This window comes from Sus scrofa, chromosome 18, assembly GCF_054392235.1.
Source record: "Sus scrofa isolate SSC_HxYL_T2T_F1_AM1 chromosome 18, Sscrofa_HxYL_maternal_Yorkshire_Landrace_v2.0, whole genome shotgun sequence".
In the NCBI taxonomy this organism is placed as follows: Eukaryota; Metazoa; Chordata; class Mammalia; order Artiodactyla; family Suidae; genus Sus; species Sus scrofa.
Genome location: NC_139400.1, coordinates 44,529,671 through 44,557,447, shown reverse-complemented (window position 1 = coordinate 44,557,447; position 27,777 = coordinate 44,529,671). Strand labels below are relative to the sequence as shown.

Here is a 27,777-nt window from a genome sequence, read left to right as displayed (position 1 = left end):
ATCGGCCAATATCATTGATGAATATAGATGCAAAAAATTCTCAACAAAATCTTAGCCAACCGAATCCAACAACATGCCAAAATAATTGTACACCATGACCAGGTTGGGTTCATCCCAGCTTCACAAGGAGGGTTCAACATACGCAAATCAATCAATAGCATACACCACATTAACAAAAGAAAAGTCAAAACTCATATGATCATCTCAATAGACGCAGAAAAAGCATTTGACAAAGTCCAACATCCATTCATGATCAAGACCCTCGCCAAAGTGGGTATAGAGGGAACATTCCTGAACATAATCAAAGCCATTTATGTTAAACCCACAGCAAATATAATACTCAATGGGGAAAAACTCAAAGCCTTCTCACTCAAATCTGGAACAAGACAGGGATGCCCACTCTCACCACTGCTCTTCAACATAGTTTTGGAAGTCAAAATAGCCACAGCAATTCGACAAACAAAAGAAATAAAAGGCATCCATATAGGAAGAGAAGAGATCAAACTGTCACTGTATGCAGATAACATGATACTATACATAGAAAACCCTAAGGACTCAACCCCAAAACTCCTTGAACTGATTAATAAATTCAGCAAAGTAGCAGGATATAAGATTAACATCCAGAAGTCAGTTGCATTTCTGTATACCAGCAATGAAATATTAGAAAAGGAATACAAAAATACAATACCTTTTGAAATTGCACCTCATAAAATCAAATACCTCAAAATACACCTGACCAAGGAGGTAAAGGATTTATATGCCGAGAACTATAAAACATTAATCAAGGATATTAAAGAAGATGTAAAGAAATGGAAAGATATTCCATGTTCATGGATTGGGAAAATCAATATTGTAAAAATGGCCATACTACCCAAAGCAATCTATAGATTCAATGCAATCCCTATCAAATTACCCATGACATTTTTCACAGAACTAGAACAAACAATTCAAACATTTATATGGAAAAAAAAAAGACCCAGAATCACCAAAGCAATCCTGAGAAACAAAAACCAAGTAGGGGGCATAACTTTCCCAGACTTTAAGAAATATTACAAAGCCACAGTCATCAAAACAGCGTGGTATTGGTATCAAAACAGACAGAGAGACCAATGGAACAGAATAGACAAACCGGAAATAAACCCTGACACCTATGGTCAATTCATCTTTGACAAGGGAGGCAAGAACATAAAATGGGAAAAAGAAAGCCTATTCAGCAAGCATTGCTGGGAAAGCCGGGCAGCTGCATGCAAAACAATGAAATTAGAACACACCCTCACACCATGCACAAAAATAAACTCCAAATGGCTGAAAGACTTCAATATAAGACAGGACACCATCAAACTACCGGAAGAGAACATAGGCAAAACATTCTCTGACATCAACATCATGAATATTTCCTCAGGTCAGTCTCCCAAAGCAATAGAAATAAGAGCAAAAATAAACCCATGGGACCTCATCAAACTGAAAAGCTTTTGCACAGCAAAGGAAACCAAAAAGAAAACAAAAAGATAACCAACAGAATGGGAGAAAATAATTTCAAATGATGCAATGGACAAGGGCTTAATCTCTAGACTATACAAGCAACTCATACAACTCAACAGCAAAAAAGCTAACAATCCAATCAGAAAATGTGCAAAAGACTTGAATAGACATTTCTCCAAAGAAGATATACAGGTGGCCAGCAAACACATGAAAAAATGCTCAACATCGCTGATTATAAGAGAAATGCAAATCAAAACGACCATGAGATACCACCTCACACCAGTCAGAATGGCCATCATTAATAAGTCCACAAATAACAAGTGCTGGAGGGGGTTGCAGAGAAAAGGGAACCCTCCTGCACTGTTGGTGGGAATGTAAACTGGTACAGCCACTCTGGAGATCAGTTTGGAGATACCTTAGAAATCTATACATAGAACTTCCATATGACCCCACAATCCCACTCTTGGGCATATATCGGGACAAAACTCTGCTTAAAAGAGACACATGCACCCGCATGTTCATTGCAGCACTATTCACAATAGCCAGGACATGGAAACAACCCAAATGTCCATCGATAGATGATTGGATTCAGAAGAGGTGGTATATATACACAATGGAATACGACTCAGCCATAAAAAAGAATGACATAATGACATCTGCAGCAACATGGATGGAACTAGAGACTCTCATACTGAGTGAAATGAGCCAGAAAGACAAAGACAAATACCATATGATATCACTTATAACTGGAATCTAATATCCAGCACAAATGAACATCTCCTCAGAAAAGAAAATCAAGGACTTGGAGAATAGACTTGTGGCTGCCTGATGTGAGGGGGAGGGAGTGGGAGGGATTGGGAGTTTGGGGTTATCAGATACAATTTAGAATAGATTTACAAGGAGATCCTGCTGAGTAGCATTCAGAACCATGTCTAGATCCTCATATTGCAACAGAACAAAGGGTGGGGGAAAAAATGTATACATGTAAGAACAACTTGATCCCCATGCTGTACAGTGTGAAAAAAAAATAAAAAAAATAAAAAGAAAAAAATAAAAAAGCCTGAACATAACATAAAAAAAAAAAGAATTGAAGGTATTGGCACAAACTTGTGGTTTTCAATATATAGCTATAGAAATGCCTAACTTTCTTTGCTCTACCCTAATGATTTTGAATCCAAGTTTTTCAGGAATGGAAGGAAAGATGAAGAAAAAGGCCAAAATTACAATTTTTTAATGGCTTCATTCCTTTCTGTGTTTGTGTCTTGTTTTAAAAATTCATTCTTCTAGTCTTAGATAACTTAAGAGTCCTGAATTTTTCTCCTTAATACTGCAATAATTTCTGTACCCTCAGCTTATTAAAGAAGATTGCTAAAGGTCAATCTACATTACATGTAAAATTCTTAAACTTTATAATGACAAGAAAATAAAAGCCCTCTTCTTGTTATAATCTCCATTTCCTTAATTACCAATAAAATAACATGCTTTTCTTATTTATTTCCCATTTTCGCTTTAAATTATTTTTTCAGGTTAACTGACACTATTTCTTATAGTGCTTTCTAATTATTTTTAAAAAGCTATTTATACTAAGTAAAGTAATACTTTTCTATGGTTATTGCAAATACACATACTAGTTTTAATTTTTATGACATATTTTTAATGTACCATAATTTGACAGTTTTAATATTACTGAATCAGTTCTTTGGCGTATTTAGAAAAGTCTATCTCAATGGCAATGTAACTTTTTAATCTAAAGCTTTCTTCTAGGGCTTTAATGGTTTAATCTTTCATATTCGGCTCTTTAATATATCTGGCAAAGACTTATTTTATGTGGTTTCTGGTAAAGATTTTAGTTATTTCTTTTCTAAATAGAGCACAATTTCCCCAACATTATTAGTTGAACATGTTTTCTCTATTTAAATATAAAGTTATCATATATTTAATATCATTTGGAAGCAATTTCTTTTATTTTGTCCACCTCTCAAGACTTATGCCAATACCACAGTATTTTGGTTATTGTTTGCTTAAACAGTATATAGAATGAATACATTCCTTTCATACCTCATTAAAAGGGCTCTGGACCCAATTCCAAAGTGGTGTGGGGGGCAGGCTGTAGGGACTGCAGTACACAAACAGTGCTGTAAAACAAAGGATGCCGCTCTCTATCTGGATACACAAGGATTAAATCATTAGCCGCTGTAGTTGCTGACCAGCAGTGTATCCTGAAAGGAACGCAGGAGGAAAAACAGCATGAGACATTCTATGCTTTGGAAAAACAGGCCCCTTAGATTGCTAGACAAATCTCAGGAAGAGTTTTAATGAACACAGATTCTTGAATCTTCCTGTATACATAAAAGCACAAAAATCATTAACTGCGATAGCTGTTCCTTGTAACTACCAGCAACCCTTTACTGAGATGTATGCTTGACTGCATGTGTTCCCTCGCCAAAATCATATATATTGGCCTCACCACCTACCCCTCAGGAGAAGTTCTTTCGGAGCTATTTTACTGAAAGGCTACTTCCTGAGCCTTTCTTACTTTCTTACATTCTTACTTTCTTACCGAGTGTTCTCAGTAAGATACTGAATAAAATTGAACTCACAGCTTTTATGCTGTGCATTTTTCTTTCAGTTGACAATACACAGCCACAATATTACATAAATAATTTATTTTGATTATACAATCCTGAAATATATTCTTCTACATTTATATTTTCCCTGTGTTTGCATACAGACCATTCTTGAATTTTATTTCTTATGGTAATGAATTGCATTTCAAAGTCATTCTGTATTGTATCAATACATAACCATCAGGAAATCATAAACGCTTTAGGAAACCCCAAACCTTAACTTCAAAAAAATCCCAGGCATACATAACAAGAATCTCTAAAGTTCAACTTTAACAGAATTGTATAAAGATTTCTAATGTCCAAAACTGGAATGAAAAACAAAACAAAACAAACCCCACACCTTTTTAGATGTTCACTTCAGTCAATCAATCAATCAGTCAATATAGGCTGAAGCTCTATTCACCATTCAGTGAGGTTCACTATGGATGTGGCCTTCTCTCCTCCCTGTTCTTAATTTTACTGCCTTTAATCTGTGCCATACTAAAAATAGTAAGTGATGAACCATTACCACAGAATTACTGAGATGTTTGTAAATTGAAGGAGACAAATCTTAAAATAACTCTTCTTTTTAAAAACACGTGCTATCATAAGGGAGTGATTTAGTTTTGCTCTTGTCTAAATATCCCAAGCCTTGATCTCTATTTCATGAACACTAACTATTAACATATCCTTGGAAACTTACTCTATGAATACCTGAGTGTTTAGGCCACCTCAATACAGGAAATTCTAATGGATCCACCGGCATTTTCTTGAAGATAAATGTCTGTATCTATCTACTTTGACTTTATCTATTCAGTAAACTTTTAATTAGTCCATATTTTGCTCCCTCAAATATGTAGAGAAACTCACTAATTATCTTGGAACATCAGGCTGGATAGAAAATTTGATGAAAACTTCTGTGGGCAGTATCATTTGTCATCATGTTTCCAAGGATATGGGAAGGGCTTGGACTATAATTTACCTGTTTAATAGCTACCTGGAATGAGCTGATATGGAGCACTCATCCTGCAGATATTCTTCTCTTCACCTTCAGCAAGATGTTAAATGCTTCTAAACAGCAATTCTGTACTGTTTTATTGATGTTAACAGAACTATTATGGCTGTTACTGGCCATCTTTATAGCCCTTTGCTGCTTCACATCCACAGCATGCAAGTCTGGCTACCAAAAATGTCATTGATCAGAGTTTTAAGCATCATCCTTAGATGATAAAATTGGTGATATCATTGGATGACAGATTCAAAAGTATCATAAAAAGTCTTTCAAACAGATGGCAAATATACCACTGTTTACATTTTTTAAATGAATGCTACAGATGGTAAGAAATTATTCCACCATGTTTAATAGGAGAATTCCACAGCATTTCTACAAAGGCACTTTTCTTTTTACTGCAAGGAAATATATTCAGTAATTTAGCTACCAACCACTCTTTTGCCTTCCAAATTGCATATTGGAAGCATATGGGAAAGATGTCTAAAGAGCCTGTATTCATTTCTTCTTTATGTGTCCTTAAATTTATTGAATAGTAAAAATAAATAGGAATGAGAAAGGTGTATGGATGTGTTCATTCTTTAGGAAAAAAATGATAATACTTAAAGGCATTTTTAGAGAATTTACTCATTCAATTACAACATGTTTCATGACTAAAAATTTTGGGCTATCAAGAAAACATTAAAATGTCACATGTTAACACTTTAAAATATAATTTTGATGTACAAATAATATGTGCTGTATACTAATTTTATGTTTATTTTATGAAATGATGGGATAATAAAGTGTTTTGAGTGACAGGAATAATTCAATAAATTAAGTAAAGACTTGGAAACATATTTGTTTTTAAAATATGATTATATTAGCTGAGTATCAGAGATTATCACTGACATAAACAATTGCCCACACTTTAAAATATTTAGTTTTGTTCTCTCAATAGTGTACACATATTCCTTGGATACTGATGAGGAAATCAGCCCCTCCATAGTCAAACTTACTTTATGTTACATATTCTAAAAAACAAAAAAAAAAATTCTAAAATTAGAATCCCTTCATAGAACTTCATTATCATTTTCACCTTCTTTCTTTGAACAGTCACTATAACTATCTTCTTTTCAAAATACATTTAACTTTGAATCATATAAATTCGATCCATTCAAAAATATGCATTATCAGATTTTTTTCCCTTCAAATAGCTTTTTGAAATATTTCTCACTTGTGAGCATAAGGTTGTTCCTTCGTAAAAGACTCATGATAGAGGCGATCTCTGGCTCCATTACATGTATCTATACATTTATGTATCTATACCTATATATCTATATATAAATCTGTTATATTTATGTGTTAAGAGTTGAAGTATAGTCGCCTTCTGGCTGTTTGTTCCCATTATTTCTTCTTCATTTAGATCTTTAATAAATATAAAAAACATTGTTAAAATTCAAAGCCAGTAATCTTTTTTACCAAAATAATATGGAAATTGAAATGAATGAGAGGTGGACTTAGAAACTGATATTTATAGGTGAAAAAAAATTTTTTTTGGTCTTTTGTCTTTTTAGGGGCACACCCATGGCATGTGTCCCAGGAATTGGAACACAATTGGAGTGTTGTGCTGGCCTACACCACAGCCACAGCAATACCAGATTTGAGCTGTGTCTGTGATCTACACCACAGCTCGCAGCAATCCCAGATCCTTAACCCACTGAGCAAGTCCAGGGATAGAACCTGCAACCTCATGGTTCCTAGTCGGATTCATTTCCACTGCACCACAATGGAAACTCCATATAGGTGAAAATTTTAACTGCATCGTTCAGCTTCTGTTTTGGGACAAGATGGTGCCCAATGGCCTTCCAGAGGCAGGTTGCCTCAGTGTACCGAAACCAAGGTCATCACTGTTAGAAATTGTTTTAAGGTCTTGATCTCTGTTTTCTAAAGAGTGGTTCTCAAATGTATCACAATCACTTGGAAAACTTTTGGGTCCCAGACTCAGAGTTTTGGATCTAACAAGTCTGGGGTGAAGCTATAAAATTTGTGTTTCTAACAAGTTCCCAGTTGATTTTGATGCTGCTGGTCTAGAGGCCACACTTCGAGAACTACTACTTTAGCTCTAAGACAAAGGGAAAAGCACTGAACTGGGATCATGTTATAAACTCACTTTTGCTAATAGCTGTGTGATCTTGGCGATGGCATTTACTTTTGCAGGTTTACTGTTTTACCTTTTTCAAATGAGAGTGTTGGCTTTGATGATTGCTCATTTTCTTGTGTTTTATCCCCCAGTTTATTAAAATAAATCTGGAGCCACAAAAGAGCATATAATCCCATTAATTAGGGTGATACAAAGTTTGTACAGAAGACAGAGCTCTGGAAACACTTTTTAAATTACCCAGGAGCTCTATCCTGTATCCTTGCTTCCTCGGCAAAGGTGACTACACTTGAGCTCAAAATGTTTCTGCTTGAGCTATACAAGAAAAACAAACAAACCAAAATGAGTGGATAAAGACCATTCTACTCCTCACAAATTTTAAAGTGACATCTAAATGTTTTACCTTAATTATAAATAGTTGAAATTATATAGTATTTAAGTATTGATACCAGTGGAATATAAATACTGTAATAAATTGATATCATAATCATTCACTTAAAAACACACAAGTATTCATTATTAATTATTATTATTAATTAATGTGGGACATTTTATACAATTAATTTTTTCTTCTTGAACCTTTATTGCCACTCTAATTCTGCAACATTAATTTATCCTAACATAATATTAGCTTAAACTTGAAGTCCCTCTACTAAACATCTTATCTACTTCTCCACACATGTTTATTTTTAAAATTTCATTTCCCATGGCCATAAGTCCTTATACATCTTTTAGAGTGGCTTTTTATTACAGTTATTATTTCTACTTTATTTAAAACAGCAAAAATATATTATTAATTCCAATAAATACTATTTTTATAAAGTTCATTTGAAAAAAATTATGAGATGATTGTGGAGGACTCGCTTGAAGCAACTGTGGAAATGTTCCTTTATTTGCCATTCTGGAGATTTTTACACATCAGGCCAAGCACTGAAGGGAGTTTTGAGTTTGCCACATGCCTTTTTTCTAAAGGATCATTGTTCAAGAGGGATGGAAAAAGAGAACCTACCTGCAGGACAGACAACTTTTCAGGCTGATCAGTTTTATAATAGACTACAAATAAAATGTGAGAATATGATACAGATACAATTATCTGACTTCCTTAAAACTATTAATACTTTAATAGCCCCTTTGTAAAACTTTGGAAACTACCAAAGGTACAAATTAGAAAACCATTTTCCTAACACTTTTTATTGATTCTGAATAGTTGATCATCTTTCCAATCTGTTTTCATCAGGGAATGAAATTTTCTCAGCTGTAATTGATATGGAATATTATAATTCAAGAATGGTCAAGTGGAGCTAAGTAAGTCTAATCTAAGAAGAACCTTGTCAGATCAGCTATGGAGAGAACATTTATATGTTTTGCCTTGGCTAGTCTCTCCATTTCTCTCTAGCCCACAGGATAGAAAGTCTCTGAAATACAGGGATAGAAAAAGCCACTGTTAAAATTAACAGAAAATAGTATTTAGAGAACAACCTACCACATAGGTGGCTTGGCAAGAGGCTCTAAAAACCCTCAGGTTTTAAACCAATACAGAGTGATAAGGAGCTAGCTATATGGCACTGAGTCCAAAGAACGGCCTAAGGTGAAGAAATCTCTACAATATTACTGTGGGTGCCTCAGCAATAATCTTGCATGATAAAAAAACTGACTTTAGAATCTCATACCCATTAGGGAATATTTGGAGTACCACTAATATATGTATACCTGTGTTTCATTATATAAAATTGACTCCTCTAATAATAATAGTGATAATTAAGATAATGATAACTTAATAACCTAGTTTTAAAATCACTTCTGAAATACACAATTAAAATGTTCACGTAACAAAGAAGGCATTGTTATTTCCTATTTATAATTGAATAAACTGGCCATTGGGGTAATAGAGGCAAGTCACTTGTTCCAAGTGAAAATAACATGACAGGTGCAGCCAAGACAAAATGTGATCCAGTGATTCCTATGCTTGCTTTTTCTACCTACTTCTACCTAAAGTGTAAAAAGTGACTGACCATGACGACAACATACCAATTTCATATACATCTGCATTCCATACATCTACACTGTGTTCCTCTATACATGTGCATCTACATTATACATATGCATTTCACTGGGTATGAAAAAACTTTGTAGAAGATCTTTGTGCTTAGGTCTCATAAAAATTCTCTGAGTTTACAATTCTTTAACAACTACTAAATTGTAATATCATACATTTCCTTTCTAGAACTCTAATATCTTTGTCTTTCGAACTGTTCTGTAATTATTTTAGGTCACTCTTCCATCTTTTGTTAAAATATTATTAGTGAAGCACCAGTGAATTCAATGTCATCAAATCCAATGAAGTTAAATTATCACTTGTGACTGATAATTCTCGGTAGCAAATTATCTCCAAATTCATCAGGGAGATTAACACTTATAATCGCCTTTATAAAAAAAAGAAGAAGCCTAAATTAATTCAACCAAAAAAAGTGCTAAAATATTTTTATTTGACTAAAATGTTGCTATCGCCTGTAATAGAAGAAAATGAGTGTCTGAGCTGCCAAAAATATTTGTAATGTTTCAACTGTCTTACTCTCACATTTCTCTCTACTAAAAGGTGTTAGACTCAGCCTTTATTTTAATCACTATGCAGTCTCAAAGTTTAAATCAATATTCACAACCAAACACCTTGTCAAACATTCTGACTCATAAAGAAAATATTGAGCATTGCAAGTGCCAACCACCATCCAACATTCTGACCTCACATATCTATTAAAGAGTATTGCCAACTGTCCATCTAACATCTGGCAGGAAAGAAGTATAACCTATTCTGAGTTCCATTACATGAATTTACTGATTTAATATAATCTAAGACATTAGTTTCAATACCTCAAACATATGCCCCTTCTGAGCACCTAAAAGTGTCTTCAGGTCACAAGATGGTTATAGTTTGGCCCTTAAGGGAGAGAACAGTTTTTGAAACCACTCCCAGCCATTTCCAACATTTACATGTATGACACAGGATGCCATGTAATCAGAAGATGTTTCAAGAAACTTTACTCTACCTTGCCATACCAAAAAACTATGCTTAAAACTTGCCATGTAAACACTTGTCAGAGAATAGAATATTTAAAACATCATTATTAATTTCCCCAATGCTAGATAATTTTTTGTGTGTGATCAGAAACCTTCCCTCAAACCTGAAGAAAATCATCATAATGAGGCTGAAGTGTAAATGACATGTCATCTACAAGTAATATCCCAGATGATTAGCGATGGAAGCTTGTGTTTTTGAAGGGCCCATTTTTTATTTGGTTCCTCTTTTAAATAGAGAACACTATACTGGTTGAAGATACTGAAGAATATTTTAAAAAGTTATACATATGTTATTAAGCCAGTTACATGCTGTCCCTAAAAGGTCTGGACAATGATAATGATGACACACGTTAATAAAAAAAATGGATAAGAACTGAAGAAAGAACACAAATGAAATCTTGCCCTTTCTAAGTGAAACACATGGATTAAAAGATTGAGTAAGAAGAAAGTGATCTCCAGAATGAGTATAGGGGATTTTTCTCAACTTATTAATCAGAGTAATGCTCATGACATTTCTAAGCCTTTGAGGAGTAGGAATACATAATAGATCCAATCAGAGCTTTACATAATTACGCAGTCAGAGGGTGCCAAAATGAAGATATTTTTAAAAGTTCACAATGGAGTGAAAATCACTTTCTAAATACTGGATAACTCTATTTTAATATCAAAATAGACCTTTCCAAGTTAGCAGAAGAAAAGAATTTCTTCAACAAACTTTACTTGATAAAATGTGTTTATAAGAAGGAGGTTAATATGTTTTTATACAAATACAATTCACCTAAACCTCATTGCATGGCTAGTAAACTCAATCGCTCTTTTCTTGGTCATCCGTGACTTGGCAAGAAGTCTATTGTTACTGCAACATTTAGGTTTTACAAGCAGGCCTATTTTATAGGAAGCTCTGGTAGTATTTTTTAAAGAGAAGCTATATAACGCATTTTAGAGTCTCTGAGGTGAAGATTTATTGTATTCAGTTCTGCTAAGAATAGATAGCACAGACTGGCAATTTACAAACATGTCTACAGTCATGATACAGTAGTCTAGCACTGACATACAAAATGTCTTCTATTTCAGCTCCAGACATCTCAGTGGGGATTGGCAGCTCAGTCTCACTCTAACTTGTCCAAACATGAGACAAAGTTCTAAAATATGAACCTACAAGGTGCAAATAAAATCTCTAAGTATATTTAGTAATATATGACTTTTCCTACAGATATTGCCTGATATTTAAAGTTTAAATATGTAAGTAGAACCCATTCTCATAATAATTTTAAGACTTCTATTAACCAGTTACCACGTATAATTAAAATATTTATAGTGATTTATAACCTTAGAAATTAAATCTTAAAATTTAACAAATCTTAGAATTTGTTATATAAATTAAATTTGATCATTTTCGTGCATAGTGTGAGGGTGTATTCTAGTTTCATTGATGTCCATGCAGCTGTCCACGTTTCCCAGCAATGCTTGCTGAAAAGACTGTCTTTTTCCCATTTTACGCCCTTGCCTCCTTTGTCAAAGATTAATTGACCATAGGTGTCAGGGTTTATTTCTGGGTTCTCTATTCTGTTCCATTGTTCTGTATGTCTGTTTTGGTACCAGTACTACACTGTTGTGATGACTGTGGCTTTGTAATATTGCTTGAAGTCTGGGAGAGTTATGCCTCCTGCTTGTTTTTCATTTCTCAGAATTTCTTTGGCATTTCTGGGTCTTTTGTGGTTCCATATAAATTTTTGGAATTGTTTGTTCTAGTTCCGTGAAAAATGTCATGGGTAATTTGATAGGGACTACATTCAATCTGTAGATTGCTTTGGGTAGTATGGCCATTTTTACAATATTAATTTTTCCAACTAAGGAACATGGAATATCTTTCCATTTCTTTACATTTTCTTTAATATCCTTGATTAATGTTTTATAGTTCTTGGCATATAGGTCCTTTACCTCCTTGGTCAGGTGTCTTCCCAGGATTTGATTTTTTGGGGTGCAATTTTAAAAGGTACTGTATTTTTGTATTCCTTTTCTAATATTTCATTGCTGGTATACAGAAATGCAACTGATTTCTGAATGTTAATTTTATATCCTGCCACTTTGCTGAATTTGTTGATCAGTTCAAGTAGTTTTTGGGTTGAGTCCTTTGGGTTTTCTATATATAGTATCATGTCATCTGCATACAGTGACAGTTTTATCTCTTCTCTTCCTATATGGATACCTCTTATTTCTTTTGTTTGTCTGATTGCTGTGGCTAGGACTTCCAATACTATGTTGAATAGCAGTGATGAGAGTGGGCATCCTTGTCTCGTTCCACATTTTAATGGGACCTTTTCAATTTTTCTCCATTGGGTTGATATGGGTTTGTCATAAATTTCTTTGATTATATTAAGGAATGTTCCCTCTATACCCACTTCGGTGAGAGTTTCGATAATGAATGGATGTTGGACTTTGTCAAATGCTTTTTCTACATCTATTGAGATGATCATGTGGTTTTTGACTTTTCTTTTGTTAATGTGGTGTATGACATTGATTGACTTGCGTGTATTGAACCATCCTTGTGCACCTGGGATGAATCCCACCTGGTCATGGTGTACGATTATTTTGGTATGTTGTTGGATTCAGTTGGCTAAAATTTTTTTGAGAATTTTTGTGTCTATATTCATCAAAGATAGTGGCCTATAGTTTTCTTTTTTGGTGGTATCTTTGTCTGTTTGGGAATTAGGGTGATTGTAGCATCATAGAATGTCATTGGGAGTGTTCCTTCTTCTTCAACCTTTTGAAAAACTTTAAGGAGAATGGCTATAAGTTCCTCTTTGTATGTTTGGTAGAATTCACCTGTAAAGCCATCTGGTCCTGAACTTTTATTTGTAGGGAGTGTTTTTATGACATATTCAATTTCATTTCTAGTGATTGGTCTGTTCACTTGATCTATTTCTTCCTGAAACTAGAACACACCCTCACACCATGCACGAAAATAAACTCAAAATGGATTAAAGACTTAAATATAAGGCAAGACACCATCAAACTTCTGGAAGAGAACATGAAAAACACTCTCTGACATCAACATCATGAATATTTCCTCAGGTCAGTCTCCCAAAGCAATAGAAATTAGAGCAAAAATAAACCAATAGGATCTAATCAAACTAACATGCTTTTGCACAGCAAAGGAAACCAAAAAGAAAACAAAAAGACAACTTACAGAATGGGAGAAAATAGTTTCAAATGATGCAACTGACAAGGGCTTAATCTCTAGACTATACAAGCAACTCATACAACTCAACAGCAAAAAAACCAACAATCCAATCAGAAAATGTGCAAAAGACCTGAATAGACATTTCTCCAAGATATACAGATGGCCAACAAGCACATGAAAAAATGCTCAACATCGCTGATTATTAGAGAAATGCAAATCAAAATGACCATGAGATACCACCTTACATTAATAAGTCCACAAATAAAAAATGCTGGAGGGGGTGTGGGGAAAAGGGAACCCTCCTGCACTGTTGGTGGGAATGTAAGCTGGTACAACCATTATGGAGAACAATATGGAGGTACCTTAGAAATCTACACATAGAACTACCATGTGTTCCAGCAATCCCATTCTTGGGCATATATCCAGACAAAACTTTCCTTAAAAAAACTCATGCACCCACGTGTTCACTGCAGCACTATTCACAATAGCCAAGACATGGAAACAACCTAAATGTTCATCTACAGATGATTGGATTCAGAAGATGTGGTATATATACACAATGGAATACTACTCAGCCATAAAAAAGAATGACATCATGCCATTTGCAGCATCATGGATAGAACTAGAGACTCTCATCCTGAGTGAAGTAAGTCAGAAAAAGACAAATACCATATGATATCACTCATATCTGGTATCTAATATACAGCACAAATGAACCTTTCCACAGAAAAGAAAATCATGGACTTGGAGAATAGACTTGTGGTTGCCAAGGGGGAAGGGGAGGGAGTGGGAGGGTTTGGGAGCTTGGGGTTAACGGATGCAAACTATTTTTTTTGGAATGGATTAACAATGAGATCCTGCTGTGTAGCACTGAAAACTATGTCTAGATACTTACAACGGAGCATGACAATGGGAGAAAAAATTATGTATACGTGTATGTGTAACTGGGTCCCCATGCTGTACAGTGGGAAAAGAAGTGTGTTGGGGGAAATACAATGAAAAAAATTTTCTCAGCCTATTGAAAAACTGAATTTTATTAACAAGTAACTCACATCTACTGTTAGAAGTAATTTGGTCAAAGAGCAAAACATGGTAACTTTCCAGACAGAAATACTGTTTGCAGTGAACATGTGTTTGAGAATCATGAAGATAATTTTCTGTATTTCAATAAGTAATTTGTTTGCCTCACTGTATAGTAGAACAAATTTAGTAGTAACCTGACATATTATGTCAGAGAAGATTAACGGTTTCTTACTGCCTTTGCTTAGATAAATGTATGTAATTCTATGTGATTATAATAAAGTTCTTAGCCAACAAGAAGAGTATGTCATTTCTACTCCACTGTTTTAAAATATAATATGTGCATGAAGATATTAAGTTATGCATTTGAGCATAACTGATATTATAAATTACATGTCATACTAATGATCCCATTAATCAAAGAAAATGTAGTGAAAAGTGAAAGTATGGAAGGAGAATACCCCATAAGTCTTTAACAAACAGACTCAACAGCAAAGAAACCCACGAAAACTAGAATATATATATGACAGAATGGCTTCCATTTTTTCTGCCAGATTGAGGTATCCTACTTTTAAAGAAGGGATACTGATGAATGAATGAATGAATTCAGTAAAGAAACAAATTTAGCAAACAGATAAGTTTATAACTTGACTAATTTACAACATTTTGAATTGCTTACTTTTAGAGTTTTCAGGTCTACTGTAATTATCCTTGGACGCAGTGCTTCCTGCCAGTCATAGCAAATCACTCTCACCAAAAATGGTGTAACTTTACATAGCAAATGCCTGTCATCCAACTTCATATGAAAGTTTGCCTCAAATCAGTAAACTTTTGAACTAACCACATGCTGACACATTAGCTGCTGAGTTATGCATTTTGAATTCATTATCAATACAACTTTTATTGATTAACGTACATAGTAATACTTAGGTTTCAAAATTGGACTATATGGACTAAAAAACAATGAAAGGTTAAGTGATATAATAGGTTTTACTCTTTCTAAAAAACAAACAAAAAAATGACTATGTTATTAACCCTAGAAATTCATCAAGAATGTTTAACTTTCTTCCCCATCCACTGATGCTTAGTCTCATTAAATATATAGCACAGACACAACATAAACATTATAGTTGTCTTCACTGGTAATATTTTTCTTATCTCAGAAAAGGAGCATATATAATAGAGTATCACCTTATGTCATATTTGGTTACTTAGAATAGTGCTATAAACAGGACCTATGTTTGCCTAACACTATGTCAGATTTATTCAGTGTTATATGACAAATCTTTCAAAGTCTTACTGGTCCTGGATACTGTTAGGAAAGAGTAGCATTGTTTCTAGATGAACAATATGGAAGTAAATGAATGAACATTTTGGAAGACTTTTTTTTTTTAAACGAAAATGCCTATAAACCACATTGGGAGTAAATACTAGCAGTGATTAACATTCTAAATTTACAAATTATATATAAATTTATAGGAATTCCCTTGTGGCTCAGCAGATTAAGGATCTGGCATTGTTATTGCAGTGGCTCCAGCCATGCTGCTACAGTGCAGGTACAATCCTTAAGCCTGGAAACTTCCACATGCATGGAAGTTTATACACACACACACACATAAAAATATATAGGTTCCTTATTATTTTTATATCTTACATTAACCAAAATGAAACGATAACTTAAAGGAGATGACACCTTTTTAAATATCTTTGAAAGGTAAGAGTGAATATAATGAGCTACATTTTATAGAGTCTAAATAGTAATAATAGAAAATGCTTTTTTTTTTTTTTTGTCTTTTTGTTGTTGTTGTTTTTGTTGTTGTTGTTGTTGCTATTTCTTGGGCCGCTCCCGCGGCATATGGAGGTTCCCAGGCTAGGGGTTGAATCGGAGCTGTAGCCACCGGCCTACACCAGAGCCACAGCAACGCAGGATCCGAGCCGCGTCTGCAACCTACACCACAGCTCACGGCAACGCCGGATCGTTAACCCACTGAGCAAGGGCAGGGACCGAACCCGCAACCTCATGGTTCCTAGTCGGATTCGTTAACCACTGCGCCACGACGGGAACTCCAGAAAATTCTAATGAGATAACACGGGAACAGAGGTACTTAAAAAAATATACTGAGGCAATTAAGGAGAGAAAGCATAGAGAAAATAGCACAAAATTGCTTTTATGTAATCATATTAAAAACAAAAAAAATGAGGAAAAGAGGCAAGTTATTTGGAATTAAGAATCAATTTAGAGCAAAAAGAGAGCCAATCAAGGTATATGAAGAAGTCAAGAAAGGTCCTTGATAATAACATTGAGGCTGGATTTCCCTTTGTGGCTCAGTGGTTAACTAACCTGACTAGGATCCATAAGGATGCGGGTTTGATCCCTAGCCTTGCTCAGTGGGTTAAGGATCTGGAATTGCTATGAGCTGTGGTGTAGGTTGCAGACGTGGCTCAGATCTGGTGTTCCTGTGGCTGTGACGTAGCCGGCAGCCATAGCTCTGATTTGACCCCTAGCCTGGGAACCTCCATATGCCACAGGTGCGGCCCTAAAAGGCAAAAAAAAAAAAAAAAAAAAAAAAAAAATTGAAGTATACTGACAGTGAAAAGTGGAAGAGGAGGCATATTTCAAATAGAACCAAATAAAGAGAACTTCAGGAGTGAACTATAGTTATATATGTATATTTTTGGTAATAGAAACTGAATGGATAGATTTACTCAGCATATTAAACACAAGAGAAGAAAGCAAAAATTTATTCAAAGACAAATATGAATAATTGATCCAAAATGAAGCTGGTCATGGATCACGTACCATTTACTATCACACACAGAAAGACAAGTTTCAACATAGATGTGATTGGAGTTTTTGGAAACAATTTGGTATTCATTATATGTTTACACATGTGCATCACTGGTTTCCAGCAACACAACTCCTAGGTATGAAATGACCCTGCAAGTAATGCATCAGGGAACCTACAGGAGCATAATCATTACAAAAGCAATAGCAAAAGCAACTCAAATCTTCATCAGTATTATAAATAATAAATGATAATGCACACAAGCAATAAAATGTTAGATAGAACTGGGGATGAAAGACTACAGCTACATGAGATAAGAAGAATGAATTTCAAAAATACGTTAAGCAAAAAGGAAAGCCTCAGAAAAATATACATGATATTGTTCCATTTACAGAAATTAGGTGTAAGCAATACTAAATAATATATTGTTTATGTCCACAGATTCATGTAGCAAATCTATAGAAAGCATGGAAATTAATATCATAAAATTTAATACGGGAGTTATCTTTGGGAAGAAAAGAGCTCTGATAGGGTGGAGGGAGAATACAGTAGCCTGGATTTGGATGATGTGACATCTAAGGAACATGAAAATTCTGTTCCTGAATCAATAGGATAACAGCAGTGTTCACATTAGTATTTTTCTTTAAATACTACATAGAACCTTCATACACTTGTTTATATTTCATTATTTAAAAAATTTGAAAATAAGAAATATCTGTGCAATCAATGCTACATTTTTGAAAATGGATTCTTAATATCTGCTTGGTAATGCCAAAACTATGTAACTATAAGAAATATAGACCCATGTCTTAAAGTAAAGAAAATAAAATATAACCCTTAAATAAAGTATTTGTAGGGACTGAACTACAAATTCAGTGTGCCCTCAAAATTCATATGTTGAAGCTCCAATCCCCAATGTGACGGTATTCGGAGATCAGGTCCTTAAGGAGGTAATTAAGGTTAAGTGAGGTTGTGAGGTTTGAGTCTAGTCCAATAGGACTGGTATCCTTGTAAGAAGAGGAAGATCACTCTGCATGTGCACCAAGAGAATGTCTATGCACCAAGAAGGTGGCAATCTGCAAGCCAGGAAGAGAGGTTTACCAAAAACCAACTCTGCCAGTGCCATGACCTTGAACCTTGTCTCCTCCAAACCGTGAGAAAAGAAGTTTCTGCTGTTTGAGCCACCCAGTCTGTGGTATTTGTTGTGACAGCCCAAGCAGACTAACAAAATTAGTTCTATATGATTACTGTGAAGAGTAAAATTTGTTTTACATATTAATAGAATTGCTAATATTAGCAGTATTATTATTAATAGTTCTTAATTTGCTACTTGTTTTCAGGAGCAAAATACCAATCACATATTGGGCACTATCTCTGCTGCTATTAATGCTGACTAAAATAGCTATACAATCTAATAGCTTCATTAAATTATCTCAATAATTTTAAGGAAGAATCATACTTAACTAGCACTTGGAGGAGGGAAAGAACCAAACACACACGGTGTGTTTAATGAGTCATGCTAAATAAAGCATTACTGAATGATTTAAGTCACCTTTACTTTATTTCCATTGTCAATCACTTACATTTACCCAAATTCCACCAGACACAGCTTCTCTCTTATTTTCGCTACCCTAAAACCTTCTTTTAAATTGAACTTCTTCATAAAGCTCTATCTAGATCAAATCTGCCATTTAAGAATTATTCTCTGGGACTTCCTCTTTTGGCCATGAAGATTAACTATGAGAAGTGAACGAGCCCTGTCTCATCAATAGCTAGAAAATGGAATAAAAGAAATGAAAAATACAACATGTTTTCCCACAGTGGGGAAAGGCAACACAGGACTATGAGTCCTCAGAGTAGGGAATAAATGAAATAAGCCCTGAAATCTTTTTATTTTTTATTTTATTTTTTTTTTTTGCTTTTTAGGGTCGTGGCATATGGAGGTTTCCAGGTTAGGAGTCAAATTGGAGCTATAACTGCTGACCTACACCACAGCCACAGCAATGCAGGATCCTAACGCGTCTGTGACCCACACCACAGCTCATGGCAATGCCAGATCCTTAACCCACTGAGTGAGGTCAGGGATTGAACCCTCAACCTCATGGTTCCTAGTTGGATTCATTTCCACTGAACCATGATGGGAACTCCCCTGTTAACTTTTTGATGGGAGGGTTTTACCAAAGCACAAACAGGAAGGGGTACTTAGAACATAGTGGTCTTGCTAAACTAAAGAGGTAGAGATCAGAGTTCGGGTAAAATAAAGCAGCTGGAATGCAGTGCAAACCACTTATCAAGGGGAAGATACACAGAAAGGTAACCACTAAATCTGCATGGATGTTCCTCTGAATTGTTGCAGAATCTTTTTTTTTTTGAAGTTTATATAATCATTTATTACATGGACCTCCTTCAAGAAGATAGTCTTAAGCAACCCTCCTTAACAATGAATCTAAATAGCATACATTTCTATGTTACATCGACATTTCAAAAAAAAAAAAAATCCTGTCACCTGTTGCAGTAGATATCGTGGATGTCAAGATACTTTCATTTTCAGTAATTATACCTACTAATTCTGATGTGATAGGTGCTGAGCTATGCCTAGAAAACCATTATTTTAGGCCATGAGGCTCCTTCTTTGTTGCAGAATCTTTATGTGGGCACTTGAAGGCAAGACTCTATGTAGTCAGGAAAAGAAAAACAACTGGGGAAAAACAACGACCAATGATTTATAAATAGAACATTTGCTATAGCTTGCACAGGACTGCGAGATGTTAAACTGAAAAAGCAGAATAAAGAGACCTGTTAAACACCTGAGACATTTAGTAGAGAATCCCCAAATACCCTTTTTCTTTTCTTCGAGATGAAGACTAAACTCTCCCTGGAGAAAAGCAACATTCGGGTAGAATCGTCATGATCATCATCATTGTCATCATCAAGACGATGTGGAAGTAAAGCAGCAATTGAAAGATCAAGCTGCAAACCAAAATAAATCAATACCTGCCAGGAAAAGCAAGCAAGTAAGCAAACAAAAGTTCCATACCTTTCAAAGAAGGATAATGAGATCTAATCACAAAACAGGTCCAGCATCCAATAAAAAGTTATCACACACATAAGGAAGCAGAAATCATGGCGCATAATTGAATACCATGATAGTAGATATGGATGGTAGTTTTATCAGACATACTGCATGTAAAGAAGGCAAATCCCTATCTAAAGTAAATGTCTATTCCAGTAAGAACAAAACACTCCCCTGGTGAAAGTGGTCCAATGTAATCAACTCAGTGTTGATCTCAGCTTTGATAGAAGGGACTTTCAGTGGTAGCCGTAGATTGGTGGTCTTTGATGAGTAGAAGTCTATGTTATTATTTTCAGAGAATAAGCATGAAAATTGAAAAATTAAGGATATTATTTTAAGGACAAATATGTAGATGGGTAATTAACAAGTCTATCTATATTGTAAAAAGTTGCCAAAGTCAAATACACTTTCATAAAAGATTGCAAATACATTAAGAATAAAGAGCGGGTATCTTTATGTCTATCTTACAAGTACCTAAACACTTCTGATAATATGACATTTATCTAGAACGATGGTAAACATGTAAATTACTCTTCACATGGTTTATTTACCACAAGACCAAAGCACTGCATTCTTTGTAACCGTATTCCACAAATTCATTGTGTAATTCCACATTTTGTTGTGGTAACTTGCTAACTGAATTAGTGTGACATGAAACTAGGGGACATTTTATTCCACTTAGTTATGCAGTGGCCACATTAAACAGAAGATATCACCAACCTGGCACTCCTGTCCGGGGATTAACAGTTATTCATGAAGAAATAAAGGATTGGAACATCAGAAGGGCATCTGAGCAAGCCCTACTTTTAACCATTGAGCTGGATGTCGGAGGCCAGAGTCCTAATTATCTCCCAGTTGTAACTGCCCTGGCTAGAAGGCTGTGCCTTCAGCATAATTGGCTCAAGCTTTGACTTCAGAGGAAAGTTTACCTGCTCTCTGGTAAATACACCTCCACTAACAATGTTTGAATTCCCAACCAAACTGAGGTATATTTCTCAAGTTGCACAAAATAAATTTTCTTTTCTACACCTGATTTACTGTATGAGTTAGATGCTATTTCTAAATGCTCTCAAGATTTTCCATAGACACACAAATGAGAAAGAAGAGCAAAACAAATAAAGTGAGGCAATTTTATAAATAATTTGATAAAGGTATCTACTTTGGAAGAATTTTGAAATAGAATTATTTACCTACATGTTCAGTGATGAAAATGAATGATTTACTTACAGCATAAAGGATAGATGCATATATGATCTTTGAAGATATTATTTATGCAGATAACATTTTAATATTAGATCTAACCATATGAAATGACATTTTAAGGTAAACACCAGTTGGATGTTACTGATTTCATAGAGTATAACCTAAATATTCCGTAGTTTAATCTTTTTATCATTGTGTCATACTGCTTTAAGTTTATGATGCTTTTTTTTTTTTTACTTAAAAGTTTTTTTTTTTTCCTGTAGCAATAGGTATTATATATTAAAATGATCACATTTGTTTTTTTTAGGAATCATTCCAGGGAAGCTTACATCATTTTTAATGACTAGAATTTTTCCATTCTTGGCTATGATGACTATTTTTTGCTGGTTTCTTATACAATACAGGCATTATAGCATATTCTAAAATGACTGACCATAACCTGCTGGTCTTACAGATATAAATGGTGGTAATTGTGAGACAGTGAGTAGAGAGGCAGGCCATGCAATGGGCCACTTTTCAAGGAGTTTTCAGGAAGACTTGCTCTCAGGAGAGTCATCCCAGGCACAGATTGAGCCCTTTTCTCGCATGAACTCAGACTGCTATTTTCTTACACTGCTTGAAGAAGAGCTGACACCCCAATTTGATATTCAGCTTTGTTCTCCTATACCTCATTGAAGCTTAGCAGCTACCCAGGAGGAGGAAAAGAAACCACATAGAACACAAGACTGAGCGACGGACGAAACAGGATTGACAAACAAGCCCATGTGACTGTAGTTCAGGAGGGGCCCTACCAACAAAATACACCTAAGATGCTGCCTTTGCTTTTACCACTGAGGAGTTTTCAAGGACGTGAGTGAGAGGGTGAGCATCACTTACACAATGTTTTTAAGAAATTTTTTTTTTCCTATTCAATATTTCCCTCCTAGTACCAGTTTAAAAGATTTACCTTTGTTTGTCCTTGATTCTCTCCCGTGAACACATACAGTGAAGAACCATTCAAAAAAATCATATATTGAAACCTCCATGAATATCAGTCTTTACGCTTGTGTGACAAGCCCTGCCAAGATGACGTACAGTGGACATACTTTTGTGCCTGTGCTGCAGCCACTCATGACTGGAGGCTTAGTTTGTCATTTGATTTTTATATCTGATGGGTCCCTGCTGAACTCAAATGAGTGACTGAAAATGACAGGAAGAGCATGTCAGTGCCTCACATCTCAATGGAAGATCGCCTAGCGCCTCGGTGGGGTGGAGGAGTCCTTGTGCTGGTGTGAATCGCGATGCAGTGTTGGCACGAGCCTGCCGTAACCCGTGCTTGCTTTTCTTCGATATGGTTTTCAAATTCCTGATTTATCACTCTGACATTTGACAGAGCAAAGGAAAAAAGTCAGAAGCAAAAAGTCAGTGACAGTTAACGACTTTCTCTTCCCTTAGAGATTTTGTAGGTTTGCCTGAGGAGAGTTGAATCCCAACTCTTTGATTGTTAATTAGAAGTGCTATATGCACAATTGCAAAATCAAATTAAATATAATCTTGTTTATGTCATCTTCTGTTAGCAATGGTGGGGCAAAACCATCAGTTTATTGTAATTCATCAAAAACTGCCTCAAGGACTGTGGTAATGATTTGCCTCAAGAAGATGGTAAATGTATCCTAATTTCAGATTTTATCATTCTACAGACTAGTAATAAATTTCAACACAAACATGTGCATATATGCAAAACTCAGGCTGTCCTTAGCAGCCCTCCTTAACTAAGATGGGTTAAGTCAGAATGCCATTTATATTGAATGTCAAGAACGAAAACTGGATTCAGTGTTTGATTTGCTGACATTAGACAAATATTTGAGGTTTGGGGATAAGTTAATATGCCTTTTGGAAAATTTCCTAGCTCTTTTACTGAGTTGGCATCAGTGTCTAAATTCACATTTTAACACAAATGATCACTGCTGGTGATGCCACAGAAGAAACCTCAGAAATATTACTGGGTATGATTAGATTACATAGGAAGATGGTCAAAAGATGCTGCGCCACACTCCTAGAGGCTGCCACGTTTCTTAAATTTCTTTTTAAGACAATAATTTTAACAATAATATCATCTTATCTAGTTCATGGTTTACGAATAGATACATATAGTTTTCTTTGTCAATGGTTCATAGAATTGTAAATGTAATTAAAAAAACATATCTGCCTTTTCACCCCTGTTTACTAACTGTATTTTTTCCATTTCTTTATTTTGCTACTCCACTTTCAAACATATTTCAGGCATAAATATGTTATATTTTTAGTCATTTATTTATTAGCACTGATCATTTAGTGTGAATAAGGAAGCACTGGGAGGTTCTCTTCTTTGATACATATTATTTGTTAGTCCCTGTGACTTATCTGTTCTTAATTACTTTATAATCCATCTATATTTTATTTTATTATATTATTATTTGCTTTTTAGGACTACACCTGAGGCACATGGAGGTTCCCGGGCTAGGGGTTGAATTGGCCCTACAGCTGCCAGCCTACGCCACAGCCACAGCAACACGGGATCTGACCTGGACCTGCGTCCGCAACCTACACCACAGCTCTTGGCAATGTCGGATCTTTAACCCACTGAGTGAGGCCAGGAATTGAACCTGCAACCTCATGGTTCCGCTGCACCACAATGGGAACTCCCTTCTATATTTTATTTCAACTTTTTTCCAAGGTGTTTCCATTTTGTTTTAAGCTGTCTTTATCCCCTTTTCCAGCTTCTCTGTAGTCATCATTTACTGAGACACTTTGTTAAATATCTGTATCCCAAATTTCCTTACATTCCTCTAATAGTCCTGAGAGGTTAAACATCACGATTGCCTCTGTTTCATGGTTTAGGCACAGAGAGGTTAAGTTATCTGTCCAAGTTTAGATAGCTAGAAGCAGCAAAATCAGAATTTTGCATGAAAGCCTTTAGGTTCTCGAACAACTGCACTGCTTTGTTTCCCAGAGCGTACTGCTTTGCAGTGGTCTAGGCCTCACCAGTTAATTGCCAAATGCAACAGGCTTATCTCTAAGAAGGACAATGGAGCTAGGATCTGTTTTTCCTGCCCTCTCCTCTAAATATATGTCATATGCTACATTCCTTCAGGTTTTTTCCCCCCAAATTCTCTATTAACTAACACAAAATTGTTCATTACAACACTAAAGAGGTAAGATATTGGCATACACAAGAGGCTCTTGAAAATAATCACTTCGTCTAAATGAATGACTCTAATGAAAGTAATTCGGGTGGGTCCTTGAAAAAATGATATTGTGTACATGGAAACCCTTGAGATAATACTGTATTATGATGGCAAATACTTCAGTTTTATATTGGAAACATACAAAATTCATCTCTCTCTCTTTCTTCTCCATCCCGCCCCTGATTTAGCCAAGACATTAATAGGAAAGAATTATTCTTTCTGGAGATATTTAGTGAAAAAAATACTGAGATTCAAAATATAAATTTATGCTATTCATAAGTTATTTGAAAAAATAAAAAAATAGATGTGTATATGTAATATGAAAGAGAAAAACAAGCTAAATGAGGATTATGTATTTTTTTGTTTTCTGTTCTCCTTATTCTACCTATCTAGTAAATATATCATAATTCCCTTTCTAATTCTAGATTCCACTCTAATATCTATGGCCTGATGTAATGATTTCATATCAGTATCTCATCTTTTCTCTTAAGCTATACACATTGTTGTTATAGAGTCATTCCTCCTAATCACTCCCCTTCTATCCCATTCTCACTTCCTCCTCTTTGTCCTTGTCTATTACCATCTTTCACCTTAAATCTATCAATATCCTCCTTACTGACTTCCTGTTTGCAGTCACTCAGGCCATCAATCAATCATTAAACACACTGGCTACAAATTACCTTTCCAAACAAACAGATGTTATCATGTCACTCATCTTCTCAGAATCAAGTCCAAACTCCTTAGCAGTGCATATCAAGTTATTCTAGCTAGTCTTTTCTTTAATTCTCTCATACTTATCAAGATACACCACCATGCTACCAGTTTGTTAGCAGTGAACCAATATTTTGTTCCTTAATACTCATATAGTATATATATATATATATACACACACATATATTTCCTTCTCATGATAAGTCTTTGCAAATATTTGTTTGTCGAATACCTTAGTTTTCTTATTTACCTTTACCTTTTTTGTTGTGACACCATAGATTTTTATGAAAGCTTAGGTCTCTTTTTGAATGTGGAACATACAATAGAATTTAAAGTACAAAGGGAAAAGCACATATGCAAAATGAGAACAGCAAGAGAGTGAGATTCATGAACATATCAGGATTTTTAGCTACCTTTGAAAACAATAGAAAAATAAAGCAAATGAGACAACAGATAGATTAAAATGAACACTAAAAATTAAGTAACACAAGAGAGGGAAGAGAAGGGTTGACAAGTACTCAAAAAGCAGGAAGGACAAAGAGAGAACAAATAATACAATTACAGACCTAAATCAAAACATAGTAGCAGTTATGTTAAGAATTAATTGATTAAAGACTGCAATTAAAATATAGAGAATGAAAGATTAGATAAAAAAGCCAGACCCAACTCTATCCCGCTCACTAAAAACAACAGATAAATTGCAGTGAAATGGGTAGAAATAGATAGAGTATGCAAATAATAAGCATAAGAAGGTGGGAATGACTATACTGACATAAAATAAAATCAACTTTAAGACAAAGATTGTTATTAGCAAAAATAGGTGATTTCATAACAACAAAAGGTACACTTCATAAGAAAATATAGCAATTAGAAATGTGTACATGTTATTTGTGAACTTATTAATGATGGCCATTCTGATTGGTATGAGGTGGTATCTCGTGGTAGTTTTGATTTGCGTTTCTCTAATAAGCAGGGATGTTGAGCATTTTTTCATGTGCTTGTTGGCCATCTGTGTATCTTCTTTTGAGAAATGTCTTTTCAGGTCTTCTGCCTGTTTTTCCACTGGGTTCTTGGCTTTTCTGCTGTTGAGGTATATAAGTTGTTTGTATATTTTAGAGATTAATCCCTTGTCAGTTGCATCATTTAAAACTATTTTCTCCCAGGAGTTCCCATCATGGCGCAGCAGAAACGAATCCTACTAGAAACCATGAGCTTGTGATTTTAATTCCTGGCCTCGCTCAGTGGGTTAAGGATCTGGTGTTGCCATTAGCTGTGGTATAGGTTGCAGACGTGGCTTGCATCTGGAGTTGCTGTGGCTGTGGCATAGTCAGGCAGCTTCAGCTCTGATTAGACTCCTAGCCTGGGAACATCCATATGCTGCGGGTGTGGCCCTAAAAAGACAAAAAACAAACAAAAAAAACCCAAAGCAAAAAAAAACCCCCAAAAAACTATTTTTTCCCGTTCTGTAAGTTGTCTTTTTGTTTTCTTTTTGGTTTCCTTTGATGTGCAAAAGCTTGTCAGTTTGATTAGGTCCCATTGGTTTATTTTTGCTCTTATTTCTGTTGCTTTGGGAGAGTGACCTAAGAAAACATTTGTAAGGTTGATGTCAGAGAATGTTTTGCCTGTGTTCTCTTCCAGGAGTTTGATGGTGTCTTGTCTTATATTTAAGTCTTTAAGCCATTTTGAGTTTATTTTCATGCATGGTGTCAAGTGTGTTCTTGCTGGAGGGAGTGTGGAGAAAAGGGAACCCTCCTGCACTGTTGGTGGGAATGTAAGCTGGTACAACCATTATGGAGAACAGTATGGAGGTACCTTAAAAAATCTATACATAGAATTACCACATGACCCAGCAATCCCACTCTTGGGCATATATCCGGACAAAACTTTCCTTGAAAAAGACACATGCACCCATATGTTCATTGCAGCACTATTCACAGTAGCCAAGACATGGAGACAACCCAAATGTCCATCAACAGATGATTGGGTTAGGAGGAAGCGGTATATATACACAATGGAATACTACCCAGCCATAAAAAAGAATGAAATAGTGTCATTTGCAGCAACATGGATGGAACTAGAGACTCTTATCCTGAGTGTAGTAAGTCAGAAAGAAAAAGACAAATATCATATGATATCACTTATATCTAGAATCCAGTATATGGCACAAATGAAACTTTCCACAGAAAAGAAAATCATGGACTTGAAGAATAGACTTGTTGTTGACAAAGGGAAGGGGGAGGGTGTGGGATGGATTGGGAGCTTGGGATTAATAGAGGCAGACT

General features: G+C 35.1%; 1 long non-coding RNA gene across 1 annotated transcript in view; it reads right to left on the bottom strand.

Annotated features, from left to right (window-relative positions):
- LOC106506814 (uncharacterized) overlaps positions 1–27,777 on the bottom strand; it is a 208,978-nt gene that overhangs the window by 65,113 nt on the left and 116,088 nt on the right. The window contains exon 3 of the long non-coding RNA XR_014834253.1: positions 3,541–3,701. This is a non-coding gene — a long non-coding RNA (uncharacterized LOC106506814). The remainder of the gene's footprint in view (positions 1–3,540; positions 3,702–27,777) is intronic.